Source organism: Ailuropoda melanoleuca, chromosome 7 (assembly GCF_002007445.2).
Source record: "Ailuropoda melanoleuca isolate Jingjing chromosome 7, ASM200744v2, whole genome shotgun sequence".
Lineage (NCBI taxonomy): Eukaryota > Metazoa > Chordata > Mammalia > Carnivora > Ursidae > Ailuropoda > Ailuropoda melanoleuca.
The window spans coordinates 124,787,943-124,804,443 of record NC_048224.1 but is presented as its reverse complement, the minus strand read 5'-3'; the positions used below and the strand labels follow the sequence as shown (position 1 = coordinate 124,804,443).

Genomic DNA, 16,501 nt, shown 5'->3' with positions numbered 1-16,501 from the left:
AACATAACAACAAATGCATACTGATAAAAACATTTGCTCTAGCCTATTTACAAATCTGTTCTAACACCAAATTCAATTAAATTGCTGTTATTTGGAATAGTTCATAAATGGGATATTTAAATTAGTGTAATATTTTGGACTCTTTGTAGTTGCTATATATAGCAATCAATTATCAGTGTTCAGAGATTCATAATGCAATTAAATTCACTTAATACCAAAGCTCTAATGAACATAATTTAGTTTGCCATAATGAATCAGAAAGTTATGAAGTACTTTGCATTATCATTATAAATATAAACTATCACTTTATAGAAATTGAATAAAATATAGGCAACTGGGCTTTCTGCCCAAGAAGTTCTAACTGAAGAAGAGTACACCAAGAAATGAACTCTGCTATCCTGCAGCAGAACTTGAATGTTAGTGGGCTCACTTAGAGGAAGCAAGAAACTAGAAATTAACGTCACTGGGTACTGTTAGCCTCTTTGGCCCTCATGAGGCTCCCTGGAGACATACTTCATGTATGGAAGGACACCTATCCATCTGCACAAATGAGCCTCGGGAGAGTAAGCTCAAGTCCTATCCCATTTGGAGAATGTGATTTGGGGTAGAGAAGAGGCTAAGAAGAGACAATGCCTCTGAGTTTATTAATCCAAGTTCCCAACATCAGAGGGATCCTGTTGTACCTCTCATAGTTCTCTTCGTTCTCTGATCCCATGTCCCCGCTCAGCTAATGCAAGGATGAAGCAAGTACAGGACACCTCAAGGAATCCCGGTAGGAATACAAACAAAAACAAGCAAACAAACAAACAATTTCTTTTTTTTTGGAACCTTGGGTTGGGGGGGGGTCCTCTAGAGACACAGAAGGAAAGAAGCCATGAACCTCTCTACAGTTTCCTTGGCAGTTAGACCTCATTTCTGCTTTATCAGAAGATTCTGATTTAGCTGCTTCAATTCTGAATAATATAACATTGAACCACTGTTCTGGTCATTAGATGGTATCTGTAATAATAATGATTATTTTATAGTTGTTTTCAAATGAAACCAAAGCATCAAACCTTAAAAAGGACTCTATTCATGTATTTGCCTTTTTACTATGAAAGGATATACTTGCCTAAACATAGAAATTCTGTTGCTACAGTGGCAGCAAAAAGTGAGGGATTTCCTAAGTCATGGTTTATAAATCCTGTGTGGTCTTGTGTAAGCCACCAAATATTTCTTATTTAAATTTTCCCAAATGTGGAATCAGGATAAACATTATTAAACCTCCCTAATCTTTAAGGATTCAGTAAGGAAAATCAGCATTGATGCAAATAGAGTAAATTTTTCAAAATTTTCAAAGGATCAATTAACCAAAATATTTCTGTATGCTCTATGTCTATGTTGTATAGGATTTTATACACTCAAGAACATTTCAGAATTTTTCAGAAATACTAGTTATCTAGTCTGTCCTAAAATGGAAATGATATTACATGATCAGTATTAATACTGAAGTATAAAAAAAACCATATTAGAATCCTTCATTCTTGAAACCAAGAATGGAAATAGCTTGGCCTTGTTGATAGAGCAGCAGGGTGAAAGGTGTTATAGATTGTGAACGAAACTAAAAAAGAATGGAAAAATCACTGAATTGAAAAATACTAATATAATGAGACTGGAAAGTGGATTCTAATCATGAGCTCAGGACAGCCTATTCATTTATCTTCTTTTTGAGGTCAATTATTTTGTTGGACTCAGGAATTAAAGCTTAATTTATTGAATACAGAGTACTGCCTTCAGCAATGAATAGTTAGTAATCAATAGTGTGGTCTGGATTTTCAAAGAGCTTAAAAAAAAAAGAAAAAATCTTCTCATTCTCATTGCTCTGCAAGACTGGAGTTATAAATGCTTCTCTATGAGGATGAAATTTTTATTTTTTTGCTTTGTAACATTCCTTAGGCTCTTCCCTTCCTGATACAGGGAACATGAAATATTGGACTTATGCCTGCTTTGAGGCTGAATGGTTAAAAACAGACTGCTCACTTACTGTGTCTTGTGGTTTGCCTTTATATGCCTAAATTAGTATTCATAATTGAATAATGAAACCAAGTTCTCATATTTCAATAAATAGGGCTCAAGAAACATTTCATTAGATTCCAAGCTTAAATTCTAAGGGTATGTCATTGTCTCCAAAGTTTGCTATTAGCTTCACTGGTCCTCAAAAGTCAAGTTATTATTCCTTGTTCAAAATCATTATATGGTTTAGTGATCTCATAGTCAAAGTTAATATTTGGTATTGAAAGATGCTAATGTATCAGGCAATTATGACAAATGCTGCTACCCTAAGGTACATTGATCTTAGATCTTATGAAAGATGAGGATCCAAGGTACTGAGGCAAAACTAATGTCCTCCAAAAATAAGTACCCTCATTTCATTTTTAGCCTGCTCATAGACTTAGACTTCCACCTTTGGAAGGTTGACTCTTTGAACAAAGTATTTTCTGCTTGGATGAAAACTGTTTCTCTCCAAACCAAACAAGACGGCGATTTGGAAGACAGTTATCGGACCCACTTTGCTGATGAAGTATTACGCCCACACAGCACAGAGAGCGAAATTGAAGAGCAATGTAGGGAAAAACGATCTCAATCTAACCTTCGTCTAATCGGCGAGGGCAAACCTCACATTGGATAAAGCCTTCAGTCAACAAAAATTTTCATCTGCAAGAAACAGTTTGGTAGAAAAAAAAATGTTTTTGATTTTTTTTTCTCTTCCCCATTCACAAAATATACATCAAAGGCCGTTGCTTAGGGCTCCGTTATGCTTCAGAGATGCACAAAAGCACATTTTCCAGCCAGCATTAGCCTCTGGAAGGATTTTATTCATCTAGAGGGGAGATCTGGATGCAGACAGTTGTTTGCTGCGGGGCAGATTGCTTCAAGTGGGGGAACAATCTTGTAGATAAAAACCACCACCGTTCCAAAGGAAAAAGGAAAGTGTGCACACTGCCTGATCGCTTGGAGAGGCCTCTAAAGGGGCAAAAATCAACTCCAAGGAGCTAAAAGTTGCCCTGAGGATATCCGAGAAAGGCTTCAAATGAAGCCTCCAAATGAATGGATCAAAATGCAAGGAGCCAAAGGGAGGTGCCAGCAAGAGGGGAAAGGCAGACAAGAGGCTCTCGAGGAATCTGAAGTCCACTGACATGGCAAAAGGTTTGCCCAACCAAACTGGAAATGTCTCAATACCACTGCAGGCGGACTGCACGTGGAGACTGGATTAAGCACCGTATGGCATTTACCTGGACATTGTAGCATGTTCCTACTCCCCTGCTTTTCAAAACACTTCTCATTGAAAGCGTGTTTGAAACGAGTGCTTCAAGATGGTGGTGTAAATTCGTGTGATCACAAAACCCAATGAGTGTGAGAAGCTTTGGTCTCCTGTCAGCGGAGATTGTATCTATCCTTGGTAACCAGTAGCACCTGTCCTGCCACGGGAAGTGCGGGTCCTAACTCTGCCCCTTTAAATCCACATATTCACGTGCAGTGCAGTGTATTTCTCTCCTAATCTCTTCTTTCCGAACGTTCCCTCCACAAAAGCACGTGAAATCAGTTCAGTCAGCCCCGCGTCCAAGGTCTGGTTAAGGAAAGACCCAGAGGAGCTGTCGTGGAGGGTAAAGTGGTTGGGAACGCTGATGTCCAGTAAGGGTTATGATTCACAGACACAATAAAGCTACGACCCTGCCCCCCCACCCCCACTCCGTGCCTTTTCAAGGACAAGTCAATAGGGGTGTCCTTTCTCGTTCTGCATACACCTGTCAGCGTTCAGGCACATCTAATGGGATGATTTCTCCTATCAAAAGTCTCCTTGCTTACATAATAACCAGCTAGGACCACCAGGAAAATGCTGAGTGAATGAGGAGCATTCATGGAAGAAGAAACATAGCGCCATTTACTCTCTTCTATGCTCGACTTTGATGGTGAGAAAACATGGTCCCTGAATGGTCTATCTCTTCCCACTCTCTGGAGGTGAGACCCTACCAAATGAGGGAAACACTGGGGTTGCTCAGGGACTTCTTGCCACGTGAAATGTCAGTTGGCACGCTGTAGCTTATGTGGCATGGACAGTTGGATGCGGTCCTCTATAGAAGGGGTCTCGACCTCAGCACTGTTGTTGATGTTGTGAGCTGGACAACCTTTGTTCTTGTGGGTCTGCCCTGTGCACTGTAGGATATGAAATAGCATCCCTGGCCTCTATCTACTCGCTGCCAATAGCACATCCTTCCTCCAGTACTGACAACCAAACACGTCTCTAGACATTACCAAACATCCCTTGAGTGAGACAAAATCACTCATAATCCACCCATGGAGAGTTATCCTCCTACTGATAAATTCCAGAGGTCTAAAAATAGGATATCAAAACATTCAGAGAAAAGACCAGAACATTTATAGAGACAGCCCTGCAATTTATTTTCGAGATAAATTTCAGGAGCTGTGCTCTCAGTGAAAGGAGCTGAAATACACATTATACTCGTGCGTAAGATTATTGGTGGCCAATATTACCAATTTCATGTATGGTGCCTGTTATGGGACAGGGCTTTAGAAAGTGGTGACTAGTGAGTGAATAAGTAGATGGAGGAATGTGAGCGTCCAATGAAATGCACCTTGACTCCATCTGATCTGGTCTCTTCTCAGATACTGGTAAGTTCATGGGCGCATCTTAGAGGGAGAGAGATGCTACAGCCCTCTGTAGAGCAGGATGTAACTGACACGGCATCCTGACATCCTCCAAACTCTTGGACAGTAATACAGACATAAACATTCATATTCTCCCATGCTCCAAGTTCCGGTGCACCTACATCTAGAAGGCTTCATGGCCCCTGTCCAAAAATACGTTATCAGGACTGCCTTACCAGACCCTCACTTCCTCTCTGACACAACTCTACCTGTCATGAGCCATGCTTAGCTTGGCTTCATTACTGCCTCTCCTGCTGGGCCTCGCCTCATAGGCTGTGATCTCACCAGACTGACTGCATTCAAGTTCACTTGCATACTTCATCTAAGCAATGCCCTGCATGCTATGTTTGAATGAACTCCCAAGCCGCTTTTGAATCTATAATAGATATCCTATTATATTGTCTTAGCAGTTTTTCCTAAACGTCAATTGTGTTTTTCCATAAGAAACGGAAACCCTCAGTATACGTTTTTAAAAAATTATGAGGTTGAAATTATGTCAAATTATTTTCAAAATAACAAATGATTCAAAAAGAGAGCCTATTATGAGACAATGTTGCTGTAAGCAAACATTCTTTTATTATTTATGACTTCTTTATCTCTTAATTCATACTTTTTCTTGTTGTGTGTGTATATGTATGTTTCTATAGATTAAATTTATTATATTATAATAAGCATTATGAGTTATTCAGTCAATTCATCCCAGGAATTAATAGGCTATATAAATTCAAAGTGATTCTAATAATAGTAATGTACGTCTTTCCTGTTTGAGGGATTATTTAACTAAATTTCTGTCACTTAAGTAAGAGCTCCCCACCACCCAACACAAACTGTTTTAAAATGCAATCAAGATGGTAACGTAATATCTTCATTATTTCCACTTGCTTCTGTTACAGTTTTGGAGGAAAGTCAAGATACCAAACCTTAAATGAAGAGGACAAATGGGTTTGAAACAATCAATTTACCATCATGGTGACTGCAAACATAGCTAGAGATAGGGCCGAAAGAGTTGCCTGATGTGTAATGAGCATCATACACTAGGTAAGATGTGGCATTATGGGCTTTACACACACTTGATGCAAATCGGATATTAGTATATCTAGTTTGCAGAGGAGGAAACTGAGATTCAGAAATAAACAGGTTGCCCCAGACCATTCAACTAGCGTGCAACCCAGAGCTCTAAACCATTAGGAGAAAGGATGAATTCTAAGAAAGAACAGGACAGTGGGGTGGCTTTGTAGTTTTTTGTTAGTCAAACTTTCACATTGTGATTTGAATAATTAATGGGGAGTAAAATAAACTCTGAGGACAGTGGGTAAAACCTCATGTAAACAAAAATTGCAAAATGTACTCTAAAGTCAAATTTAAATTGTTACAAATAATTTCCGTGTGTTATTACTTTTCCCACTAATACTAATTAATTCACATAGATAACTGAGACTGGAGGGCATACTCACATCCCTTGGGTTGGTATTTCTTCCTCAAAGGGGGAGCTTCCCCTAGAAGAAAACCACTCACATATCCTGGGATTATAGCTACCGTGCACAGAACAGTGACACACAAAAGGAGGCTAAAATTATTTGACTAAATATGTGTCTCATTTTTGATATATGCACACATATATTGCATATAGTATTTTATCATATGTGTATATTATCAACAAGTATACATACCCAGGAACACATTCACCTATACATTTTAAAAGTCTGAATAAAATCAAATAAAATGCCAATGTTAACAAAGAAGAATTAGCAACAGAGATTTTATGTGGTTCAAAATATCCCAAATATTTAATATCCGTGCTATTACAGAAAAATTTTGCCAATCCCTGGCATACAGGGTCAGAATCATAAGTGAAATGTTTGGAGATAAATTAATTCAACAAAATGTATTATGCCTTTAATTTCTTGTACGTAGGAAGACAATTTAATTATTAGTCTGTTATCTCTAAGTAGTAGAAAAAAAGTTCATTTTCTCCATTATTTTTTTATTTAAATTCAATTAGCCAACACATAGCACATCACTAGTTTCAGACGTATCGTTCAACAATTCATCCATTATTTTTATCTTACATGTTAAAATTTGCTTTGACAACCCCGCAGCCCATTCATCTCTTTATATTTCTTTGCAAGGTAACTAAAATCCCAAAGTAAATTCTTAAATCACTTTAATCATTTAGAGGATTTAGGTGACTCTAGTGATTTTAAAGTAGACATCCCTAAATTTTTCTAACATTGTGGTTTAATGAGCCCCTGGACATTTTCATGAGGAGAAAATCCTATAGTAAACCTGGCATATAAAATAGACAGTATAAAATGAAAAAGAAAAAAAATACACCAATATAATTATAAAACAAATTTTATAATTTTCTTTTTTCACTCTCTATGGTAATTAATAAAAACAGAAATTTAAACTATCTTTTAACATTTTATAAGGCCCTATAACAAAATACAATGCTCACCATGAATCTAGAAAAATTATTTAAAAAAATAAATATATCTGCTATCAAAATATTACAATACATAATTCAAAAATGGCTCACAATGTTAATCCAAAGGTTATTTTTTATTATATTACTCCCATTGTGTGTTAGAAACGCTTATAAATTAGATCTTAAATAAGTGGAAACACAAGGGGTCTGGGGAAATACTCCTAACCAATCAATCAAGAAAACCAAGGATAAAACAACGCCTTTTTAAATGCATTATTCAGGTCAATCGGACATCACCACTTTATATTTTTCCAACGCATCTAATCTAATCAACAAGACTTTTCCATGAAGAAAATTTTAATGAAAAGTCATCGTGAGTGTTCGTTAAAAATAATCAATACCTTGCAAAGTCCTTCCATTTAATACCATTAAATTAAGTCACCTGAAGAGAATAAATTCCAGGAGACCTTTCAGATTCAGGGCTGTAATTCAGTTTCAAAAAGGAAAGTTCCCTGGAAAGCAGACCCTATGTAATTGGTTGATATCGGGAGATTTGAAGCAATAAGGCAGTTTACAGAAATTGTAGGCTTGAATGCACATTCCCCAAGGTTAAACTTTTTTTTCCCCCTATACTTAGTGATCCTTTACACATTAGATTGATAAATGTTTTATTTCTTGGTAGGTTATTTCTCCAGAAGATATCCTTTAAAGGGAGAAAGACTGATTAGGCCATTTATGTTCACAAGGTGGTATAGATAAACTATTAATTCTGAGAATCATGAATTAAATTTGAAATCTGCGGACAGTTGCTGCCAAAAGCAAACAAGTGTTTGGAGCCTACAGACGGTGTTTCCATCTCACCCTAAGCGATGCATATGGAATTAAAAGCTGAGATGTTTCCCGAGTTCACCTTCATCACCTTCATCATCGCATAGCTCCTTCATCTTGGCCTACAGACAATGCCTTCAGGCCTTGCCCACAACCCATTTTTCTCTCAGAGGTGACATGACACACCGCGTGTTTAACCCGGGAGGCACCAAAATTATAGATTTTATAATCATTTCCAACTTTTTGTTTGCCTTAACTGAAAAAAAAAAGCAAGTTTTGTTTGTGCTGTTTTTGCTTGTTTTGTTTTGTTCTTTAGGTTTCCAAATTTGGATCGTATATTTTGCAGTTCACAAACCCAGTTCTTTATCCAGCTCGCCTTACTTCTTCACCCACATACTTGTTGTGCCAGAGATGGGAAAACATCTGCCAACACCAGACCACAAAGGGTGGACTCTGGGAAGTGAGGCCAAAGCTAATATGTAGATGGGAAGTCTATGGTAAGGACCTGGTGCTATTGCAACAAGAGATTATGCAGGTGCTTAAGGAGAGTAAGGAAGAACAGCCAAATGAAACTGATTTCTCTTTTTCAGAGAATTAGGTGGTTTCCACCCTTGGTTGCCCATTAAAATCACTTAAAAGAATCCTGATGGCCAGGTTGCTTTCCAGACTAATGAAACCATAATCTCTGGGAGTGGGATCCAGGTATCAGCATATCTTTGAACTCCCCAAGTGATCTCAATGTGCAGCTCTTCTCTCTTCTCCCATACTTTTATTTTAGTCAATGCCTGGCAGTGGATAAAAGGACAGGGAAGGGGGAATGATGAAGGAAGGAGGGGTCATATTATACATCAGCCCTGATTCTCTTCTTCCCTTCCTTCACTTACGCTCCCTTTTCTCTTTTCTCAGTAGACCACCCATGTTCTAATCTCCAGAAAAAAGCACAGCATCAGTCAAAATGTGGAAAGTATGTGAGGTGCACCAGCCCTGGTCTTCGGGGATAAGAGTGTACTAGTCCCTTTGCCTTTTCCCTGTATTTCTTTTTCCTTTTCCAGCACCTAACACTTCCTCTCCAGGCACCCTCTTCTTTGATAACAGGACAATGAGCTTTTCCCAGGATGAGTAAGGAAGGGTGAAGCCTGGGAAGAGAAAGGAAGAGGGTCTGATAATACAGGAGCTAATTAAAGCCAACGGGAAGGGAATGCCTATCAGAGTAACAAGGGTTTAAGTACATACCGCAGATTTAATGCAGAAGGAAGACGTTAAGTGTACTGGGAAATGCTGAGTTGTGAAAGCACAATTAAATATAAAATTTGTAACGAAAGTATTGTAGCCAAATTTAATATTGAATTGTTAAGTTACATCCTTTTGGGTTCGTGAAAAACCAACAATGCTGAAAAGATATGAAAAGTCCTGGAATAACAAGTTTACTATGCTCAAGAGATGTCTAAATTAAAATGAAAGCAAAAGTCAATACAAAGTATGAGTTTTAAAAAAATAACTTGAATAATAATGCATTAATATATTCTGCTCTATGCCACCTTTGCTTTTTGAGTTGTCTTTAACTACCTATATTTTGTGCAAGAAGAATCTTAACTATTGTGATATCTATTATAAGTATTTATTTATTTATTCATTTATTTTTAGAGAGAGAGCACGCGCATACATGGGGGGGGTGGCGGAGTGGGAGAGAGAGAATCTTAAGCAGGCTGCACTCCCAGTGTGCAGCCCAGAGTGGGGCTTGATCCCATGACCCTGAGATTATGACCTGAGCCGAAATCAAGAGTCTGATGCTTAACTGAAGGAGCCACCCAGAAGCCCCAGTTTATTACTTTTTTTTAAGGAAAAGTGAAATGCAGGATGCCCAGTAGAAAAGAACACTAATAAAAGGAAATAGTTCAATTACGAGGATAAGTTAAAGATTTATGTGCAAAAATATTCTTCTTATTATTTACATTAGCAGTAAAGGGAAATGATTTAAAAATCCTTAAGGAAGGATATATTCACACTGTAAAATATTATATTATATATAAAATTATGTTTTTAAAATATTTAACAGCTAACACCAAGCACTAAGTACGGAGTTAGCTACTATTCCAAGGAATTCTCATGTTAACTAATTTAATCTTATGATAATCTTATCATAATCCTGTGAGATAGTGATTATTATCATCTGACTTCTGCATTTGGGGAAACAGAGGTCAAAAAAGTTAAGCAGCTTTCAAGGTACATAGCTAACAGGTGATGGAGCTGGGACTGCAAACCTAGTCAGTCTGGCTTCAGGAACAGTACCTGTAGATTCTATGAGGAGGGAAGTTTATACAAGTTAGAGGACCCTCTTTCACAGATATAATACAAAATTAGGCATAGGATCTTGAAAAGGTATATTTAAGTAAAGAGTCTTAAAACATAAACGTCACCAGATTTACAGTAAATCTACTTTCAGTATAAGACATGATGACAGAAAATCCTGAGACAGAAAATGATCCCAAAACAGGGGTGCCTGGCTGGCTCAGTCGGTTAAGTGTCTGCCTCAGCTCAAGTCATGATCCCAGGGTCCTGGGATGAAGCCCTGTATCTGGCTGGCTCCCTGCTCAGCGGGGAGTCTGCTTCTCCTTCTCCCTCTGCCTCCCCCCCCCCACGCCCACAGGCTTGTGCTCTTTCTTTCCCACTCACTCTCTCAAATAAATAAATAAAGTCTTAAAAAAAAAGAAAAAAGACAATGATCTGAAAATATATATCCCGTACAATCTCAATTTCATTTAAAAAAAAGTATATAAACATTGAGAAATAAGAACACACATATAAAAATCATTTATAATGGGTAAAATGTTATGATTTATTTCCATTTCGTCTCTGTACACTGCTTACTTTTCTGAAGTTTCTACAATGACTATAAATTAGTAATTAAAAAAAATAGGTATTATTTTAACATAAAAAGATATTTTAAACAGAAAAATGCTGCTTCTTGATGGGGGGAAATACCTATTTAAAAATACAGGCCAAAAAATAAGAATATAGAATTAAACTAGTTTATCTAATAAATCTACAAAGGGAAGTCCAAGAATTAAGACAAAAGAAGGAAGGAAGGAAGGAAGGAAGGAAGGAAGGAAGGAAGGAAGAAAGAAAGAAAGAAAGAAAGAAAGAAAGAAAGAAAGAAAGAAAGAAAGAAAAGGCTGGAGAGGGCAGAAAACAAATAAGAAATTTACTCAAAAATCACAAAATTTATCAATTAGCAGGGATAGAATTTGAGTCTCTTGACTCTAGACCTAATGAATGCATGCTGATTAGTAAGAAGGACTTAATTAATTAAAAAAGAAAGAGAGAGAAAGAGAGGGAAGAAGTCTCTCAGACACAGCATGCTGGCTGTAACACAATGGTCCCAGTAAGGTTAGGTAATTATTCACTGATAATAAGAATATATTTTTGGCATTCAAATGAATACTTTTAAAAATACAGATAATTTCTAAGTCTTTCTAGACAGAGAAAGAATTTTGCAAACTGATATAATCAGTAGCCAATAAAATTCCATTGTTTATTATCAGAGATGTCACTCAAAAAAAAAAAAAAAGGACACCAAATTGTCCTTTTAATGATTAAGAGTTTTAAGTTACTGTTTTCTCTATAGAGTTTTTGGTAGGGTTTGATAAATTATTAGCATAGGATGAAAAACTGTTTAATTATAAGAATGTTTTTATAAACATTTGACAACCAAAATAGTAAAGGAAGTTATGATACCTTCTAACTACCTCTGTCGTTTACCAAATGCTTGAGCTTGTTGGATAACCCTTAGAGGTGCACTGCCTCCCCAGTCATGTGTTAGGAATCATTTTATTCCTTAAATTTGTCAAGAGGTAATGAACATCAGCCCCATTTGGCATCATAGATGTTTAATTCAAAGGTAATTCTACACTTTGATGAGAAAATAAATAATAGATACCCTGGTATAGGTATATAATAAGACATCCCACAGTATTGTGTATGGTATAAATGCAAATGAATTAATTTAATGTTGATCGAAATTTACTTAACATTGATTAGCTTTACTTTGCCAGTCATTTACCCGGTTCTTCTTAAAGAAAAAGTATTGAATTCATTAATCTCATGCTATTTAATGGCTACTTTTCTTTCATAACATCACTCAGTTGAAATGCAACAAACAAAAACAATTGTTATTAAAGATATCATAAAGTATCAACTACTGAACGCTGGTTGCTGGTTATCTTCCGGGAAATTGTACAGTGGTGAATACGTGCATAAACCCTAGATAAGGAACAAGCTTATTTTGATTCATTGGCATATTTTAAGCTTACAAGTAACTTTCATATTATTTATATTTCAACATCTTTATGATATAGGTCGTACATAAAAGTACTCAAAAGAAGACAGTCAGTTGAGTAATCTTTAAAAATTTTTATTCCTACCCCAAGCTTATTATTTTAGACTTCATTGGATATATTATAACATGTGTTTGTTGTTATTAGCCATATGTTATACAGTGGTATGATATCATTCTTATTTTTATTCTGATGTATGTCATAAAATCTTCCCCAAAGCAATTAGCTATGGTTTTCAAGACATCTACCTACATATTAGAAATTGATAATTTCTATTAAAGTGTAGTCTTAACACAGCTCTGTTTTTTTCCAGACTTAAAGGGCTCTGCAAAGCTTCTGCAACAAGCAGTCTTTTGTGTCTGGCTTGGTTTGGTTTGAAATACCCTGACCTAGGAATTTGTGACTTATGTTGTAAATGTGACTCTCTCTATGCCCATTTTCCTCTTTCTTTTTGAACTGCTGATGGTAATGAATCTCCTTCCTCCAGGTCCAATTGCTGCATTCAGTTATCACCCAGAGCAGACACCAACTAACACTCTAATCTTGCTCTGATGGATGGAATGCTAACCTTTCACAAGATTAGAGACACAAGGTGCTCTAGAGATAATAAAATTCAAATAGGTTTATTTCAAAGGGCAACCCAATCTCGCTTTTGTTCATGGGTCACTTGGCACATCATTTGCCAATGTAGTTTTTGTGTCTTTCCAAGCTAGGTTCTGGTTCAGTGTGCCAAATATGTCAAATTTAGTGGGCCCCAGAAACCAGTTCCAAGGTAGAAACAGAAAAAGTTGAGAATAACATTATTTTAGTATATGTGACAAAAACTCAATTGGCCAATAATTCTAATTTGCTTACATTATACCTAATATACTAAAAAGATAAAGACTGGCCATGCTGACAATACCAATGACTTTATATCAGTGCCAGTATTGGGACCCTGGAGCGTAAATTTCAAAAGATTATTCAGAGATTTCCATTTCAAATAAACGCCTAACAGAAATCAAAATCAAGAGTTAAACATATGGTGCTTTTTGAATATTATGTAGGTGTCTGTTAAACATTTTCTTAGAAATAAAAGTCAAGGAATATTAATCAAGGAAATAAATCAATAATAAAAACTACATACAGATGAAGAAAAAGACCAGGACTAAAACCTCTTCCTCTAAGACCAATGAGTAATCCTTACAAAAGGCTTCAAGTATTTCTCTTGTCCACTATCTTCTCATTATTTAAAATTACCTCGGCCACAGACAAACCCAAAGTTATCTCCTGATGAAAAAATGAGTAAGGAAATCCAAGAGCAGTTTCATGTTAAGATGTTCCTAAAATGTATCACTCACCTATAAGGATAACATTAGCAAATTACCACGGAAGGTAAAATATTCAAGTTTAAAGAACATTGATAACTTTATACCATTGCACATGACACTGATGATACGTATGTGTGTCATTACTTTTACAATGAATTTTGATGCTTAAATAATTATATATTTTGCAATGTAGCATAAAAGTTTTATTTAGAAAAGGTTTTATAAACTTTTATAAAGAAAGTTAAATTTTTCCATATATATTTAAATTATAACAAAATTCTTAAAAATCTGAATGTCGTTTCATTAAAAGAAAACTCTGTGAGTACTGGTATTTTAAATATCATACAAAACCATTTTCCCTGAAATACTCTTCTTTTTTTTTTTAAAGCTTTTTACAATTTATTTATTTGACAGAGAGAGAAAGCCAGTATGTGAACAAGCAGGGGGAGTGGGAGAGGGACAAGCAGGCTCGCCACTGAGCAGGGAGCCTGACGCAGGACTCGATCCCAGGACCCTGGAATCATGACCTGAGCCAAAGGCAGACATTTAACTGACTGAGCTACTCAGGTGCCCCTGAAATATTTTTCCATTATAATTATCCTTACTGTGATTTACTAATTAAATAAGACTTTTGAAATGAAACAATTAGAATCAGTTGTATATTTAAAATAAAATATTTATCGAGGCTGTTTTGCTCTTTTGCTTCAATAATGCCTCTGAAGAACATTTCAAACAAATTCTTGTTAAAAATAAATCTGGGGCGCCTGGGCGGCACAGCGGTTAAGTGTCTGCCTTCGGCTCAGGGCGTGATCCCGGCGTTATGGGATCGAGCCCCACATCAGGCTCTTCCACTATGAGCCTGCTTCTTCCTCTCCCACTCCCCCTGCTTGTGTTCCCTCTCTCGCTGGCTGTCTCTATCTCTGTCGAATAAATAAATAAAATCTTAAAAAAAAAATAAAATAAAAATAAATAAAAATAAATCTGAGACTACCTTCTCCAAAGAGGTTATGCAAAATTAGAGAATGTTAATTCGATTAGTTTAAAGATGTTGTTTCCTTTAAAAAATTCTTAGAACAATCAGTCCATACTTTTTCATTTATTTAGTAATATGAAGTTGGTGAGGTTAACATTGTTATCTTGTACTGAGACAAAGACACCACTAAGCTAGACTGGACATATAACATCCATAACTGGAAAGACACACTGATGACAATTAGTGGGAATCATAATTCTCTTGGTTTTACTAGCAGTTGAGAACCGAGGCATATGTCAGTTACTCCTGGTGCCTCACCTGGAAAATGGCAACATTAACAGTATTTTCCTCATACGATGTTATGAAGATCACACAATATGCACGAAGTAATTATGAGAGTGTCTGGCACATGGTAAAACTAAACAACAGTCAGCTACTTTTAGTACTTTCTTAAGAATGAAAACACTTCCTAATAGTAACCGTGGTCGTTATTATCCATCTTGGCATATAAGAGATGAACATTAATTTTCTCATCACACCAGCTCCATGTGGTCTTATGAAGTATTTTTATTGAGAAGGCCAAAAAAATGTATTTGGCAACAAAAATAGATGAAATGCATTAGTTATTCTGTGATATCCTTGACCGAAAAGAAAATTTAATGGAAAAATAAAGCTATTCCTGTAAAAAACTTGTGCCTCCCTTATTTTCTCTTCAGTTAATCAGCTATCCTTTATGGTCTTTCAGTGACTAAAGCTTAAAAGTAACACTCCTTCACTGAACGTATAAAAAGACTACCTTCTCAGTAATCGAACGACATTGTTGACATATCATGGTGACAAGATTGGCTCAAATAAGCCCTATATCTTTCCCTTGCGACAGGAAGTGTGGTCTGGGGCAGCAATGCAACATGAGAGGTGGAACAAGTAGTTGGTACTAATGCAAATAGCAGCTTTATTTTCACATTTTGCATTTACGGGATTTCGTATTTTTTCTCTTGGATAGATTTATATATATATGTATATATAATATATATATATATATATATATATANGAACAAGTAGTTGGTACTAATGCAAATAGCAGCTTTATTTTCACATTTTGCATTTACGGGATTTCGTATTTTTTCTCTTGGATATATATATATATATATATATATATAAAATAAACCTTTATTCCTTCCCAATTAATTCAAATTACAATTCTAATTTGTTAAAACTCCTTTTGGATTCTCCATCTTCTATTCAGAGAGTTTGGCAAAGATGTTCCCACAAAGCTGACTTTGCTTCAAATCTCTGAACACGTTTTACGTTCTTTCATGAAACCATTCCTCTAAGAAAAAAAAAAGTCAAACTACAATCAAATCTGTGAACTTCTAAGCAACCACACACTTGTTCTTATACTATTTACTCACCAATCCTAAGAACATTTTGCCAGCTAGTTCAGTATCTATCTGATAATTATTCTACCCAAGCCATTTTTTTTTTTATAAGCTTGTCAATGACCACTCCACGTGAAACAGGATTGATCATTGTGCAATGGTCAAACTGGGCTGTGACTGGTGGGTCTTCCAGTCTATAGGATCAGTCACTTTGTCAAAGAGGGAAATTAGTTTTGTTCGGCACGGTTTGTTTTTGAGCAGTCCATGTCACCTGCCACTTTGTTACACTCTGGGTGCTTGCAAATTGATTGCAAAATAAATGGCTCCCGGCTCTTTCCAAGAATGGCCCTTAACCTTACAAGTAATTAATTCCCAGATATTTACTTCATTTTCCTTCCCTACAATCATCTGCTGTGATTGTCCTTTCCCTGGCTCTCTGGACCTGTGCCAGTCAGCCATAAATCTGCAAATTCACTTAAATGAATACAAGGTAATTTGATGTTACATTTGATTTGGCATTAAATGCTACGCAGTTGTGGACT

The 16,501-nt window shown here is 36.2% G+C and overlaps 1 protein-coding gene across 1 annotated transcript in view; it reads right to left on the bottom strand.

The window, feature by feature from the left end:
• GPC6 (glypican 6) overlaps positions 1-16,501 on the bottom strand; it is a 1,108,844-nt gene that overhangs the window by 543,986 nt on the left and 548,357 nt on the right. The window lies entirely within an intron of this gene.